The 12,860-nt window shown below is 37.2% G+C and overlaps 1 protein-coding gene across 3 annotated transcripts in view; it reads left to right on the top strand.

Annotated features, from left to right (window-relative positions):
* LOC143369733 (adenosine receptor A1) overlaps window positions 1–12,860 on the top strand; it is a 197,526-nt gene that overhangs the window by 104,980 nt on the left and 79,686 nt on the right. For all 3 annotated transcript variants that reach the window (XM_076814076.1, XM_076814059.1, XM_076814067.1), the window contains one exon: window positions 2,133–2,167. The gene's annotated coding sequence lies outside the window, so the exon portion shown is untranslated. The remainder of the gene's footprint in view (window positions 1–2,132; window positions 2,168–12,860) is intronic.

The following is a 12,860-nucleotide window of genomic DNA, read 5'->3' as shown; positions in this document are numbered from 1 at the left end:
ATTATAATACACGGTATTGGAAATATTTATTGCATCACTCTCAAATTTACGTAGTGCACACAATTTTCATAGCTACATGATTGATAAAATTATTCGTGGTCAACAAGAGTGTGAGCTACACAATTTTGCAATAAATAAATCCTGCAATAATATTTTCCTAGTGCTAATAATAAGAGCAGTGTAAAAGATAACGCATTTATTCAAGTGGTGCAATAAATATTTGCAGTACTATATTTACTGATCGCATATTATGTTGCAATACTTTTTAGTTATTTTTATCCTCAGTATTTAACGTTTCGTTTAGTAACATTTAAGAATATCTCTTATGCTTTAATAAACAGTGTTATTAGTGTAGGTTTTACTAATACTTGTAGTATATCAAAGTACTTATTCTTAATATAAAAAGGAAGCGATGAAACATATTTAGCAATTAGAATTATTGATAATAATTAGATGATAGCCATCTTCTCGAGCTGGGCCTAAATGCCTGATTTTCAGCTGGGGATGGTAATAATATGTTGCGCGCAAAATTAACAGGTATAGAAAACGCCTGGGGTATGCAACAAGAACGCACGGATATTGGCGAAACGTTTCGACAACATGCGCGTCGTGGAATTCCGTGAACTGCATGAAACACGAAATTAAAAAAGGAACCGCGAAACGCAATGCGGGGCAAAATTACGAGAATAGTTTAAAATGTGGTATAATCAGAAATAATTCACATTCTCTGAACTGTTGTGAACTTTGCTGAATGGTACACGGGATGAGTTATAAAAAATAAATACAACTTTAATATATCTCTTATACATAGCTTCATAGGATCAATACGAGCAGCGTAATTTTTTTTCAAGGTAAACTGATTTTTTTCACGGGACTGCTTATTGTTATTAGCTACTCGCTGTGCCTCGTGCATATGTCGAAATCGATTGTGAAATTTGGAACAAATTATTCAGACTATTCTTCGAGTATATGGAAATACAAATATTAATCCTTAGACGGTGGAAAGCCTGGCAATCAATGGGGGGTCCATTTTGACCCATCACGTTATTTTGTTCGCACAATAATTCTTGACATAAACTTCTACGTCAAACTTCGGTCTTCTTATTATTCATATGATGAAAGATTTCTATTTTCTTAAAGCATTGATACCAATACGTAATAAGCAGTACAAACAGTTTCGCTTGGGTCCAAAAAGACCCCACATTCGCAAGGCGACGGTTAAACGAGAAGATTCCAAATCGATGGATTCTACCTTACGAATTTGTACAATAGTTAACGCTTTCACTGGATTTCGGAGCACTGGACATCCTAATTATCTCTGCGTAAGATTGAAAAATACAATGTTTATCGTGGACTAAAAATTACCTCTTTAAGTATAAAAAAATGCACAAATAGAATTTGCACAGTGATTCCCCAGAATTTACTGAAAAGCCATTACTCACGAACATACTAGTCATAAAGGACCTTCAAAAGCAATTAATTTCACTAATTTTCCTGGCGCAGAATTTTCACCTTTAATTCCCCGTTCGTATTTCAGCATATCAAAATTAAAAGTATAAAGTTTGCAGTGGAATCGACAGAAATTAAGGTGTTTGTTATTTATCCTATATTACTCGTTGAGGGAAAACCGAGGTTACAGTTACTCGTACATGTGCAACACCCCCGAGGAAGAAGTTGCAAAATGCAAAAAAATATTTCGTCGATATTAGTTCCTTACTCCGCGGACCATATTAAAACTTCATTTTGCGCCTATTGCTCTGGCTACAGATACCCTCGTAACTACAGCCCATAAAGCGCGCACATCCAGCGCGTATTTGCTTCATGCTTCGTAGACCATACGAAATAAATGTTGCTGAGCACGGGTGTTTAGAAGCCAACCTCTGTACTAATATACATACGCTCTATACGATGTATGTACATACCTCTGACAGTGCGTTCACTCTTGCGTTTCTAGCAAATTTACTTTAGGACTAGCTTGCAAATGGAGAATATTTATCACAGGGGATTGATTAACGCAGCTAGATTTAATTTTTCCCCATTTTCTGTCGACCCTTTTCATAGAATAATTTGCTAATAATTTTGTTGGGTATTATGTAATACAGTGGTGAGTAATGTTCTATTTTGTGTTTCAGAAATTGGAGTGCTGAAATACATGTGGCTCGTAAACGTAAGTTTTAACCTTTTAACTGGGACTGATACCTATGTGTAATTTCTATGCATCGTGGATTTCGTGTATGTATGTACAGGGTGTTAGAAAAATAATAGTCACTGCTTTCAGGGGTGATTCTATACGTTTCAATCAGTGGAGATTTGTGAAAAAAATTTGCTACAAAATTGATCCTGACCTCGAAATTCAAGATCCGAGTTTTTTTTTTATTTTAATGTGAATTGTGTTTTATTCTATTCACTGGGAGGATACAAAGTGTAAAAGAAACGAACTATGTCGTTCGTTGTTTGAAACACTCTTTGGAACATGATTCCTTTGACACTCCTCGTTTTAGCGAGTCAAACACGTTGAAATAAAAAAACTTTGACCCTGAATTTGGAGGTCGGGGTTAATTTTGCGGCACATTTTTTTAAAGATCTGCATTGATCTAAGTATGTAAATTCACCCGTGAAAACCACGACAAATAATTAGCTTACACCCTTTATACCATTCTAATATGAAACGGAAGGATTATATTTTCTATAAATCTATAACCCGATTTATGAAACAGTAAAATAGGTTTTATCTATTTACTAAAATTAAGATACTGTTAGCATCTCTCTTTCGAAACGTAGAATTTTTAATGTCCTCAGGTATCTATATTTGTCAATTCGATTTCATGGAATGCTGGTATTAGGAAACTTCAATATTCCAATTATATTATATTTCCTTATAAATTTACAGTACAAATAGCTGGTTTTATTCTCGAGTAACACAGCCGAGTTAATTTCACAATATTGTGGTCTTATAGCGTGACTACGTATTTCACACGTTCTGGTATTAGCAGATGCTCCTGTGGTTATATGTGCAGTAGGTCATAAAAGTGGAGCAGGCATCTGTTTACGATAAATGGCGGAGCTGTATTTTCCAACAGAAAAATATTTATCTGCGTGTAACGTGATACGGTGAAAATTGCAAACTGTGCTGCTCTTTTGGCAGGATTTATCGTCAAAGGAACTAATTGGGCCGCAGAAAGTCCACGACACTGATAATTATGTTAAGTGATGGCGCGGGTATCGTTACAAGGATCCACCGTGGATCTTATCTGCGCCGCTGCTTTTAATTCGTCATTAGCATAGTTGCTTTAATTACATGCTGTCGTGCATTTATATATCCAGCGTTACATACGCTCTTCTGGCAACTTCAAAGTCATTAAATCTGATTTCTGCGCAGCCATATTTCCCTATTCGAAATGATACATAGACGCTTCGCGTTCACACGATCCACGCGCCCGATAACGTCGTTTCTTCCACGTTCGCCAGTTTCAGACGCATAAATCGAAAAATATAACTCGCAAGTTGGACAGGGAACACTGTAACCAGTACCTACGGCGAATAATCCAGCGAAGCGCGCGCTTCTTCCTACCATCACTCGAATGCGCGCACTTTGTCAATTTTTAATTAGAGAAACGGAAATACCATTGAAATGTACTTTAATCTCGCGAATATTATGACGTGTGTTTCCTCGTTTAATTCTGTTTTATGTTATCGAAGATAATTGAGACTTATGCAGTTTCGCGAGGGAACGTTATAAAGTTAGTGCTTTATATATTGAGATAATTAGTCTGAAATTTCTTATACCTACCATTAGCTCGCACAAAATGTAGTTAAGTAGAATTACGTATCAAATAAATAGGTCACGTTCCTTGCAACTTTGCAAGGAAATAAAAAAGAAACTGTAATCAAATTACAAACTCAAGTGTAATCCATAGGATAGTCCTAGTGTGTGCACACTTTTTCTAATTTTCAAGAACCATTTCCATAATTAGTTATTTAAAGTTATTTACCTTTTCTTATTTATAGATTTGTGTACGGAATTCTTGCAACAAAATTACCGTGCTGAATACATTTAAGATATTTAAGACTGTGTACAATGTACATGGTCTACAGTAATCGTGTTCTGAATTTGTGACCCAAGTGCTCTCGTGCACTCTCCTTGACAGATAGTGTACACGAAAAGAATCTTAGCGTAGATAAAAATACAAAAGAGAGAGGAAATAATTCTTTCATCTTAGCTGATGTCTTAAGGTGCCTACTTATAGAAGACAGAATGTTTATGTACGTACAATGGAGCAATGGAACGATCAAAGAACTACTATGGCGAATGGCTATAGTGACCAACAAGATTGGGAAACGGGCGGTCCAACTATCTTGATAATTGCTATTCCATCCTCCTAGGGACGATTCAATTGTGGCTCATCGAAATTCGCCACACGTTTCAGCCGTCTGTTCAGCGGGAGACAAGCAACCCACGCTACTAGTGATCGTGTAACCTACTCCAGAAAACTGATTTAGGTAAACGGAGGAAACCTTTTCATGGAGTGGAGACGTAGGGTGATTTTTAAGCAGGCTTCCTAACATCACCAAGTGACTATCACGAATCTTGACGCGGTTTTGGTAGAAAGTGGTTGTTACAAAAATATTTTACACGTATTAAAGGGATGGAAACAAATCTCAAATTCGGAGGTGAGAAACCATTTTGATCGAATATCTCGAAAACCAATTGAACTACCTACTTTCAAAATTACAAAACTACTAAAATCAATTACGTGCTTGATCATACACCTACTTTTCTTTAACTAACCCTTTGCACTCCTTAAACTGACATTATTAAGTGTTTTTATTAAACCTTCTAAAAATAAAAAAATTCAAATTAAATGAACTACTGAGTTTGAAATTGCTTCACTACATTATTTCCTATTCATGGATCTTGAATTTTGTAATTCTAGCATTGAGACAATAAATTTAGAAAATTTTAATTCAGAAATAAGCATTCATAGACGTAATGTGTAATAACTATATTTTCGAATTATTTAGAAAATATAGTTATTACACATTACGTCTATGAATGCTTATTTCTGAATAAAAATTTTCTAAATTTATTGTCTCAATGCTGGAATTACTAAATTATAATATATATATATATATATATATATATATTCTGTTACTTTAGATTCGCCCTGAATAACGAATTGTATATTATCATTCTCCTTCAATTATACGGCAGGTCAGGCGAACACTTTTGCCCTGGTCAGCAGAGATAACGTTTCAATAGAGATCCAATAATGATTCGATATTTAATTATATCAGAGATGGTTTGCTTTTATTAACAAACCTGTTGCGCAACTGCCCGTCAGCTGTGAGCAATCGATAATGAGATTTATGATACGCTTTTAAAAAAACAACCAGAAGATATTGCGCAAGTTTGCAAATAAATTCAGAATGAATTTAAATTCATGCAGAAAGGTGGAATACAATTGTTCCGGGGGGGACTATTAGCGCAGTAGCTGAGCTTTGAGCTTTTCACGTGCAAATTCTGGTAGTTAACAATTACTGCTTCTATTTGTGTTCGAGTATTCATATTCAGTTATCACCTATACGCCCCCCTGGTCCAGGAAATGCTCCTGCTGCACCACGAACTCTCTTAAAACCGTAATTATGCGCATATTTAATTCATGGTTGGAAGAGTACAAACACGTGGAATGTTAGGTGGAATTTACACCGAGTCGTACGAGGGGAAGAGTCAAACTTTGTTGTAAATTCACTTGGTTTTGCTGTTAATTCACTTCGCTGGACTGACGTGTAAAATAAACAAATTTCAATTTAACGAACTAGTTACGACACGTTTTATGGAATTTATTCAAAGAACTGGTAGAGCTGAAGTGATTTCACATGTTTGGCTGGTATATAGTGGCGCATATATTCACTGCTTAATCGACCAGAGATCCTTCGCTGAATACTCCAATTAAATACTTAATGAAAGGAAGGGAAACAAATATAGTATAACACTTTCGAAATCGATAATTCCCGACAATTCTAATTTAATAATTTCCCATTTCAATTCTATATATCGCGAATTCTGTCAGTTTTACAATGTTTAATGATACCACTGTGTAATATTATTAAAAGTTTGGTGTCCCTGAGAGGCACAGGCACTTGGAGTGCGAAAGATTAAAATATATCTTCGGAATACTGTTTTATATATCTCATAGAAAAGGGGATCCGTTGCTTCGCAACTTTTTCATTCGAAACGCCACTAGCGGAGAGGGAAATAAAAGTAAGAAAGTTATGTATAAAATATTGATTACCACGTCGTTGCTCGTCAACTCCGCCTGGCTTCTTAAGGATTCGATTTCCCATACTTTCCAATTTCAGCAGGAAGTGAATTTCGTCACGAAACTCGCGTAAAGTATATTTACTATCTGCTTCCCGGCTGGTGGCGATGTTTCGCAGTTTCAGGTTCTTGACTTGTTTCGAATTACTTCAGAGAGAAACCATACTTAACCACAGGTTAACACGAAACGCGAGGCCCTCGGGTTTCTATGACAAGGATTCACCGTATGCTGGTAAATTAGCCACTTATTGTTATGTTATTCCCCTCTCTTGCGTGGACCGTTCACTATCGAACATCAGCAGCACAATCGACTAACGTTTGTATTATTATTTTATGCTAGCAGTGCTCGCGACAGGAAGGCACATTTGTCATCCTCGTTGTACAAAAAGGGGCAGATGCTCCATGAGCAGACCTTCGTTGCGTACACCGAATATTCAGTAAATATCAGTAGCTATTATTTCATGCAAACTTGAATGAAGTACCTATCGATTTGGAAACATTTCATAGCTCATCAGTGACAGAACTGTCTTTTTTTTTAAATATTTAAGCATTTCGTAAACTCTCGGTACTGTGACTATTAACAATTCACTTTGAACTTAAAAATACAGTTACTTAATAATAATAACATTCTTAAATCCATTCCTATTTCCATTTATCCTGTTCGCTCATCAAGCAAGGAATTTCTGCCGAATGCCTTCCATTCACTCTCCCTCTAAAATCTAAGTCTAAAGGAACCCTTCCAAAGACTCCATTACTTACCACGACCCAACTTCCTTCAACATCAAACGCCGTGGTGGTCAAAAGGAAGTTTAAAACTCATATATTGACATGCCTGTGTGTCAAACTCAACACTACTTGTACTTTACGTATTACATATGTAGGGTAGACCGGGGGCGGTAGCAACACTTTGACTTTGGAATACGATTACGCAAAAACTATTACAGTTACAACAACAGTTTTTTTTACGAAAATGTTACTTACTTATCTGGCAATATTTGAGCCACAACAGTTTCGCTGTATGTCAAGTAATATTCCGGTTATTAATAAAAAATGAGAAGCGGAGAAAGTGTTACAACCGTCCCTGACCCCGGGTCGGTTGTAACACTGCATGGAGTCGATAGTAGCACAAATTTAACTTTACGAAATTAAAATATTTGTTGATTTTAATTATAATAATAAATGAAAAAAGTAAAATTTATAACCAATTATGCGGTGTCGCCATTGTGGCAGAAATAGAAAACGTTTTGGCTGGTGCATTCTTCGTGTGATGAATCCTTACATTCAGTACATTGCACCCATTTTTCATTTGATTTGCTTGTGCTGTGCTATAGGATTTTTTCAACTTAAATTTTAAATTTTTATTAACGAGACACTTAAGAGTGATAAGTAACGATCAGTATTGCTTTAAAAATGGCCACATTAAATATTAAAAAATAGAGAAAACACGTACTTACAAAGGGAGTATTTATATTATAATTTTAAATCAGTAAGGAAAAGTTAGTTTAGGGTATCGAAAAGTTATTTTCTTCACTATGCATGTCTATTGTGTATCTATACTGCTAGGATATGGATGTGTGTATTTGAAATTTCATTCTTTATCACATATCCAAAATTTGTGTTAATATCTACCATATGTTTTGAGATATTTAACGCGTTACAACCCCCCCCCCCCCTGTTACTATCGCCCCCGGTCACCCTACTATGTATAGTACAGAATTTTAATGCAATTTCCCTTTATAAATAAGTCCAGCGCCACTTCTGTAGAAAAAAATGTAAGAGCCAATTAACTAGAGACAAACAGGATTGGCACTTGCAGTGCTTGGAAATTTAAATAAATGACATACTCAGTTTTCTCCGTATCTAATTGTAAGAGGCGGCACTTACAGGGTTTTCTAAAAATACAATTTTTGTAACGAATTTAGACTACATTAATGCAAAGAATAGAAAATTTTGTGATGCATTTGAGTTATTGTTACTTAAGCATGTTTAGCAATCAACACAAATCAAATTTCGTTAATAATTTAAAATCGGGGAAGTTTTCTCTCTCTCCTTGAAAACTTTGATTTTTAGCACTTACAGTTTTATCTACAAGGACTCTTCAATTATATCTTTAAAGTTATATCCCACAGATTAGAGAGAAAGTAAGTTATCATTATCCAAAATTTGTGTTAATATCTATCATATGTTTTGAGATATTTAACGCGTTACAATCGCTCCCCCCCTGTTACAATCGCCCTCGGTCTACCCTACATATTATTGGTCCATTCTAGGCAACCCCCAGTCTATGCAAAATAAATTCTCACGAAACAATTCTTTCCAACAGAACCACCTTATTTCTATTAGGTACCATTTACAGATTACACTTTCTTTCCACCACTAGCGCATCCCAATATCGCAGCACAAAACAGTAGCAGCTACCTAAATACTTCTTAAAAAGCCAAAGATAACATCGCGCTGCGTATCTATTCGCACCACATCCTTCTCTATCAAGCAACAGCTAGTTCCTATACTGATTTCCTTCCCTGTATATTCGCGAGCATTCTCTCTTTCCCCACGTTTTTTTAAATCATCATCGCCTCTACCAAGTGACCATATCCGAAGTACCAGCAGCAAGTCACAGAAGCCTCCTGCGCGGGAAGGTTCTGAGACGCTCGGCAAGAACTCGGGGCAGGATTTCATACATTTCCACTCCATTCACGGGCTCCCCAGATTGGACTGGATGCGTTCGCTGTTCTATCAGTGGTATCAGTACAATGTGGCAAGTTTTTGCCCCCTGCTCCCCTCCTCCTCCGGGTCGTCGCCACCGGGGACGACGACGACCGTCGATGTTGGCGACGCCGAAGCGACAGACGCAATTGTGTTGTCCTTCGCGCCGGACTTTTGGCGGCAGACAAACTAACTGACAGCAGGAAGGAGCCCCAGTTCTAGTTAGGGACATTAGTTCTTGAAACTGTGTGGATGCATTGCTTAATCCACTTGGTGGAAGGTACGACTCCAAGGGCATCGTGTGTCCCTTTAATCTCCACCGTGAACATGACGTTTACGTAAGGGTAGGGGGGAGGGGGGTGGGTGGGAAACCTCCAGCCCCTCTCTACACGCCGCCAGGAATGAAGAGAAATCGTTACTCCGCGGCCATGGCCGTCGAGCTCTGCGAAACATCTATTTTCTTCAGCAGCACAGTCGAAAGTGACGGATAACGAACGAGAAAGTCGGACCAGCCTGGTTCGTTTCATTGTTGCATTAAATGGATTGCGATCCTTTTCTATTCTTTTTTGTTTTTGGTCCAGGCTTAAACGACGTCTTTCGTGTAAGAGATGGGCGTGTACCCCCGGCGTAATTAGGGCTCGGTTTGAAGTGCCGGAAGGATACGGGGAAGCATGTTTTAATGTCGTTTCCACGATTCGAATTTTAACGGGAAGGGTTTCGCGGGAAAATGAGTGGCATTTTGTGCTGGAGTGGTCTTTAAAAAGGGCTTCGTTAAATTTTAGGCCGGGCCGTGTGCGATGCGAGTTCTTGTTAGGGAAGAATAAGGGATCTTTTGTTAATGATCAGTCAATGATTTTATTTTCTCACATTTTCTGCCGTCTCCGTGCGGCTTTTTAATAAGTTTTTTATTCCCATTTTATAAAATTACTTTGATATTTTTTTAAGAAATTTTCACTTCTTCTCTGTCTGAAGAAAGGCTAGATATAAAAGCGTAGACAAAATATTATCTGTTAAAGAATTAAAAATTTCGAGAACACTTCGTTTTTATTAAATAATTAAACTGGCAATCTGAACACTCGAAAGAACGATAGCCTTGAGAAGCAAAGGGTGACCACTAATTTCCAATTAGGCTTTATCGCCAATTAAAGATTAATAGTTATGCTCCTTCTAGTACCTTATCTTCGTATGACACCGAGCGTTAAATATTCTACGTGTTATCAACTGCAATGAAGCCGACGTTATTGCAAACATTTAATTACCAGAACGAATTGTTAAACGTCTCCATCGTTTCACGTTATCGTCCTTTAAAACTGGCTGGGATCCAACTGAGCGTACTAATTAGCGCGATAAACACTCCTGGATTTGTATCGTTATTGATAGCAATTGTCTACACTCACAATCAGCAATTAACGTGGATCCTTGTACAAACGGCGTTCCTAAGCCCCCGCGAATCTTTAACGAGCGCATAAAAATGCAACCGCAGAATCCCTAATTATCGTCACGAGCCGTGAGTGAAGGCGGAGGGTGTAAATGGCTCCTTATCTTTCCTGTTGCTTGTAATAGGGTCTATTACATAAATCTAATCTACGAAACGTCAAGATTTGTCAAACACATGCCTCAACCAATGTCCCTCTGTTGCAGATACTTCGAAATTAATTTGTTTAGGGATGGGACAATTATTATGTCATTTGCATAGTGTTTCTGTTATCTCTGTTAAAATGTCATAAGACAATAACATTTAATCGTAAAGATATTGGAATATTAACTCCACAGTGCACACGTGGGGCCTGGCAGGTGCAAGTGAACTGTGAAATGAATATAAAAAAAGGAACCTCTTAAATAAATTTTAATTTTTAAATAATTTAAATAAATAAATAAATATGGCACAGTTGAAAAAGATTTCTTATTGAAAAAGATTCAGATAACGATTATCCGCAGTGTTAAATAGATATTTGTTCAGTACTTCATTTTGTTATAAATGTCTGTCTTAATACAGATTAAGTGCAATCTAAAAATAATTTTTTATTTATAGATATGGGGTTGTAGGGCTCATCGTGTGCAATGGTGTAATTTTAATTTACGTGTCTACCGTAGGGTTACAATTTTTCTCTGTCATCTTCCCAAACTGTTAGATTCCACTTCTAAAGTAAAAAAAAAATTGTTCTGCAGTCATAATCCATGTAATTCAGATTGATCTTTTATAATTAAATATGTAATGTCATGTCGATACTAATTTCCCCCACATTAACACTTTGAGCGTCACCGTAGAATTAAATTATAATATTCAGATATCCGTAGAAGAATTAATTTCACATTAAATTATTCACAGTTTCAACTGTACTTCTTTTCCATTTTTTTTTTGAATATCGAAGCTAAAGGTATTCTTACCTTCTGATGAAAATTTGACTTGTAACAGATATGGCGGGTCACTAATGACCCACCTGGCACATTCTTCACCATAGAATTAGAAATAAAGGGCAGCATAATTATAGCCAATGACTTCGTTACTTAACGTGGAGTCGGCGCACAGTTATTAAGAATGATACGAGAATGCCAGCTGTTGTCTGACCAATGATACGTTGATTCTACTTGGCACACGTATTGCCCCTTCAAGGGTATCGAAAGGAAAAGCGTGGGGAAGGTTATATTGCAGCAAGAGTACAGTTGGAGAGCGTGATTCAGTACAACCACCTCTATCGATTATATCCTTGCCACGTCATTTAACTTCATGCGTTTCCATTGAGGCTGGAAGATATCTGCTGAGAGCAGGCATCGCTGTGACGACATCGATATACCATTTCCATTGGCTTGTTGCAACGACGGCTACCACTTCGGTTAAAGTAGTATGCAAATGTTATCTTCACTTAGAATTGATTTCGATTTAAAAGGGGGGAATATTGAAAGTCCCTCGGTAAAGCGGCGGCATTGAAGTCAGTTTTGAATTACTCGAATAATGTTCAACTGACCATTCAGTTATCAGAATACTGTCATCTGGTAAGAAAACTGTCTCACGGGTGTTCGTTTCGAGGTGTACGGTTACACATCGTATTTCTGTAGGTTCTAAGGTATTTAAAATTTTAGAAACATGCGTAACTTTAATACTGCTTGAAGGACAACAGAGAAGTAACATCAGATAGATATTCACTTTAAACAAAATATGTGATTGCACCGAAACTGGATTGTAGGGAAAAATAAATGATTAAACTGTTAGTATGTAATTTCTAATTTATAAGTTTAATATTATGCGATGTTATCATAATTCCTGCCAACATGTAAATCTTCGATTGCCCGAAAAATCGATTATTCGAGCACGATGGCCACCATTCTGATGCATAATGGAGGTCCTCGTATGCCCCAGAAAAATAGAAGCAGTACGGCTGAAGTAATGCAGCCGAAGATTTCCAAAATCCCGCAGTTACCAATAATACACCTGTCACGCGCAGTCGTGTCAATTTCATGCTGTGATAAGTTTAATGCCCCCCCCCCCTCTCTCCCACCCCTCTGTACTTCCAACAGATCTTAAAACGTCCACGGTGCCGGTTCGACGATTTAACGGCTGACATTCGATATTTAAAAGCAGCCGATGAACACGTATGGAAGGAGGGCACTCGACGATCTGGCAGCTACAAGTAGCATAACGGACATCGCGGATAAATTAAACCGCGCCCGCTGAGAATCTCGCAGTTAAGGATCGAAACGAATAACCATCTGATCGATCATTTTAATGGAATCGCTTCCCTGCATCGGGATTACACGCACGCACTGTGGCCATTAGCAATCGTGTTTTTTTATATTACAGCGTGTGCCAATGAATTTCTCAAGAAACATCAATATC

The sequence above is a fragment of the Andrena cerasifolii genome, chromosome 1 (assembly GCF_050908995.1).
Source record: "Andrena cerasifolii isolate SP2316 chromosome 1, iyAndCera1_principal, whole genome shotgun sequence".
Taxonomy (NCBI): Eukaryota; Metazoa; Arthropoda; class Insecta; order Hymenoptera; family Andrenidae; genus Andrena; species Andrena cerasifolii.
The sequence above is the reverse complement of the archived record's forward strand: the minus strand, read 5'-3'. Positions and strand labels throughout refer to the sequence as shown.